The 4,589-nt window shown below is 42.4% G+C and overlaps 1 protein-coding gene across 4 annotated transcripts in view; it reads left to right on the forward strand.

Moving 5' to 3' along the window:
* The window catches only part of RAP1A (RAP1A, member of RAS oncogene family), a 60,408-nt gene extending 59,393 nt beyond the window's left edge, over positions 1-1,015 (forward strand). For all 4 annotated transcript variants that reach the window (XM_006035844.2, XM_006035843.2, XM_006035845.2 and 1 more), the window contains one exon: positions 292-1,015. The gene's annotated coding sequence lies outside the window, so the exon portion shown is untranslated. The remainder of the gene's footprint in view (positions 1-291) is intronic.
* Positions 1,016-4,589: the final 3,574 nt, after the last annotated feature.

Raw genomic sequence — 4,589 nt, forward strand, 5'->3', positions numbered from 1 at the left:
ATGCAACATACAGCACCGCAGCAGTTTGGCGCGTATTATGGACTTCCAGCATAATTTTGAGGCGGATATACATAAATATACATGTAAATCAGTGCAATGAAGTGAAATAGCCCTTTTTTGGCGAAACACTGTGCTTGTTCTGCTTTCCCTTTTATGGCTGATAATCAAGAAGAATATTCAAACCTTTTATTTAACGTCTTTCATCTCTGCAGTATTTTTTTTTTTTTTTTAAGTTTTAACTTTTTCCCATCCCCTCCCCCTTCTCTCCTTTTTTATTTTTACATATTCTAGATTGCAGGAATGAAGAACTGTTGCCCAATTGGAAAGTGCCAGCATTCCAGACTTCAAAAAAATGACATAAATTAACGACATATCTGAAGAGGCTTCTCTTGTTTTTATATATTATGTGAAGAATTTAGATCCTATCATGGTTTGCACAAGATCCCTGGAAAAAGAAATTGCTCTGTGTATATCTCTTGGAAAATTAAGACAATAGTATTTCTCCTTGCAATAGCAGTTAACAGATGTGAAGATAAATATAATTGACTCTAGTGTATGATTATACAAAAGAGCATGGATGCATTTCAAATGTTAGATATTGCTACTATAATTACAATTTCATATTGATCTTTTTATCACAATTCTTCCCCATCAAGCACTAAAAATGTTCAACCATTATACTTTATATCTATAAACTTTATAGATATATATTATATGAAATTTCCCTTTGAACTCACTGCAGCAAATAACTTTTTGAGTCATTTGACTTCATTTTATATTTAAAAGTTATGGAATATCATTTTCATTTTGCCATTATATTCTAATTAAAATGTTTGTGCATAATGCTTTGGAAAAAATGGGTCTTTTATAGGAAAAAACTGGGATAACTGATTTCTATGGCTTTCAAAGCAAAAATATATAATATACTAAACCAACTCTAATATTGCTTCTTGTGTTTTAATGTCACAGATTAAATTACAGCTTTTATGAATAATTAAATTTTAGTACATTTTCATTTTGTTGGTGTGTTTTTTGGGTTGTGTTTTTTTGTTCTGTTACAGTTTTCAGGTTTTAGTTTTGTCCTTTTTTTTTTAAACAAGTGTTTCTGTGATTTCTTCCCTCAACTCCACAGTTATGCCAACAAGCTGTCTTCTCTCTCCCCTGTCTTGGATGTATTTAATCAGACTAAGCAGTAAAGTACAGCAGCCTACTTTTAAATAGTTTTGTATATTCTTTTGGATGTTTAAAGACTGTATTCTGCTGCAAGTATCCCTCTGTACAATTATTTTTATATGTAAAATTTAGTTTAATATTGTATCAAGGTCTAGCTTTTACTACGATCTTCAGTCTGACAAAGTTGTATGCTTCACTGGGGGAATGTGTGTTTTAACCTTGTTAATCTAAAGGGCAAGAGCCCAAGAATGAAGTGTTACATTCAACATCTCCAACGAAACGGTGGATTTGAGTTGTTTTTTGATTGAATACAATTGCACAGAGGCAACCAGCTGGTTATTAGTTTTTTACACGAACCTTGCAGCCCATATAAATACGGAAGAGGCTGGTAAATTTGTCGCAATGTGTATAGGGAGCTGAATGTGTTTTATAATATCTGTTTCACAAGTTCACAGAGTACAGGGTATGGAGAGACCCACATGTGTTAATCAGGCTGTCTCCTCATTTCTGTGTGCAAGTGGGAGCAGCAGCACAGGCTTGAGATCTGCTGGACCCGATCACCTCTTCAGACTTATACTGTTGAAATGCTGTTAGCTTTGGAGGACTGACCACCACGGCACACGAGAGTAAGTGAGAAGAGAACCGAGTCTTCGCAGCGGGGCAGTGCAGTGTTCTCGGATGACCCTGACCATCCCGACGGCGCCTTCTGTCCAAAAGATTTTCAGTTAGGAAAGGAAAACGTAGCTGTAGCCAAAAGATTGTTCCTGGCTCAGTTTTATTGGAAACCATGCATGTGGGATTTCTTTAAGCCTGTTCTCTAAAGATGTCATGCAGCTGCCGAATTGTGCAGGGATCCCGATTTTCAAGTGCAGCCTGGACTAAAAGGAATGAAACAACTTGGACAAGAACGATGCAGAAAATGTCTGTCTGCTCGTCGGTTGCTGGGAAAAACTTTAGTTGCTTAGCTGCTTCCCTTCACTAACCTAACTATGCACTTCCTTCTCTAGGAGGACCCGAAGCATGGTCTCTGCAGGTTAGTCGATATCTTTACTAAATGTAAAGTTATTTTAGTAATAAAGTAATTTTAATGTAACTGCCGATTTATCAGATGCGTGTTCTATGGAAATGTAATCTCCACCGTGTAATCCACGGAGCCACTAGATGGTGCTTTAGGATAACGTGATACGGGTAACGCAGCCACATAAACATGACGGAACGGGGAAGCAAGGTTCTTTGGGTAAATCTGATCTCTTTTATTAGACCAACACAAATAGTAGGAAAAATTCTTCTTTGCAAGCTTCTGAGTACAAACTCGCTTTGTCAGGCTCATGCTTCCTCAGCCTGACAAATGGTATTTGTACCCGACAGTTTGCAAAGAAGAATTTTTCCAGCTATTTGAGTTGGTCTAATAAAAGACATCAGATTTACCCAAAGAACTTTGTCTGCCTGCGTCCTTAGGCCGACACAGCTACAATCTGTACCCTTGAAACAGGCAAGTAACACACAACTGATCTGTATGCTTCAGCCAGCGAAGCTGAGGGTCCCTGCTCCATGATCATAGCATGCAACAGGTTGGGGCCGGGGAAGGTCAGCATCAGCAGGGGAGGCAGCCAAAACAAATTGGGCGGCTTCAGGAAGCAGGGTGTTCAGCGGTGGTGGGGCTTTTCCCTCTGCACGATGCTTCTTTCGGCTCATCTGTTTCCGAGCATCACCCAGCAGGCAGGGTAAAGCAAGTTCCAACAGCCAGATGGGCGGCACGTCTCTATAAACCGATCAGTGCCAGGATGTCGTGGAGCATTGGAGAACCACCCTGTTGATTTTGATACAAATCAGAAAGCCAGAAAAAGCTTGATTCACAGGAAACAATGGGAGCGATGCAGGTCAAGGAGTCTCTTACTGTCCCCTGCTGCTGCGCTGCCCTGTTAGAAACAGCGGTGTCACTTGCAGCACACAACGTGTGTAATCTGGGCTCTGAAAAGTGCATTTTTTAAGGGAGAGAGTGAAAGTGGTGGAAAACAGCATAGACTGGGTGGAGGGAGAAGTAGGGATCTCGAGAGTATTAATAGCCCTTGGCACGGAGGTAAGCCAGAACAGGGAGGGGATATGGAGCAGAATGATGGAAAGTGGTGTGGAGGGCAACACAGCCCAGGGAAAAAGGTGAGAGTGGTGCGAGTTGTAAGGTCCCAGAATCGGAGGGATATGCGGGGGGTGATGTATGAGTAAAACAGCCAGCTTTTGGGGCACCAAATCCCAGACCGAGTCCTGCGAACAGCCGTCAGAAGTGGAAACATTGACGAGCGTTTGTCTGGTTTTTGGTGGCCAGCAAGACGGTGACATTGAGAGCAGCCAGCCAGTTTCAGGGGCAGCATAGTTGTGTGGTTTGCAAACAGATTCTGATCAGGAGATTTCCTGGGGCCAATTCAGGGCCAGTTTTTCAAACCTGAGTTGAAAGCCCTGTAGTAGGGTATTTGGGAGAGCCCTGAATACAGCCCCAGCATTCAGGCCTGGGGTGGGCAGTCTCTTCACCGTGCCCCTGTCTCAAGTGGGCAATGCATGTTAGAGGAAACGTGCAAGGACTCCCGGGATGGAGAAGTAGCACATGAAGTGTGGGACCCCGTGCAAATGAAAGCCTGAGAGTCTGCAGGTGTACTGGGAGATGATCCCTAGTTGGTGCTCGGTAGCACTTTGTAGCTGGAGAGACCATCTTAAAACTGGAGTGTAAAACATACTGGTCTCGTTATGCAGGATCTCATCCCAGAAGAGAGAGGAGCTGAATGTTTAGCTTGGGATCCTTTGGGTTGTAAAACAAGTAGCTAGCTTTCCCACCTGAGACTTGTAGAAGGGGGCGGGGGCACTATGTTGTGCTGTTTCTCATTTTACCGCTAGGTGATGCTTTGTGAAAAGAGACTTGCAGCATATGACCCGAGAAATCTAATGGAGAAGGTTTTTTTATGTACTGTTTCCCTAATTTCAGACCATGCCTCTAGATCCTGCGGTCAGATGGCTGATGAGGTGAAGCTGAACAACAGGGTGTGGATCCCGGCGCAGGATCCTTTGGGGCAGCACCCCTTTATTCGTGGCTGGGGCTGCTCCCATGCCATGCTGATGTGCTTGCTTTGTATCATACACAAAGAGCTAATTTTCTTGTGCGGGGGGTCACGTATCTCTAATGGATTTTAATACAGAAGCCCAAATTTTACCCTTAGTTACATGTCAGCTCGACTTCCGCAGGTGATGCCTAATCTAGAATATATCCTGCAGCACATGATTTAAGGTTTCATTAGTTTAAAAAAGAGTTTGCCCAAGAATGTTCTGCATAAAGGTTAAAGGGCAGATCTTCCCTGAGCACTGAGTAATGTGTTCCTGGTCCTGACTAGCATCCAGTCAAAGGAAGTAGCATTGAGCTAGTAGGGAAA

Source organism: Alligator sinensis, unplaced genomic scaffold (assembly GCF_000455745.1).
Source record: "Alligator sinensis unplaced genomic scaffold, ASM45574v1 scaffold589_1, whole genome shotgun sequence".
Classification (NCBI taxonomy): domain Eukaryota; kingdom Metazoa; phylum Chordata; order Crocodylia; family Alligatoridae; genus Alligator; species Alligator sinensis.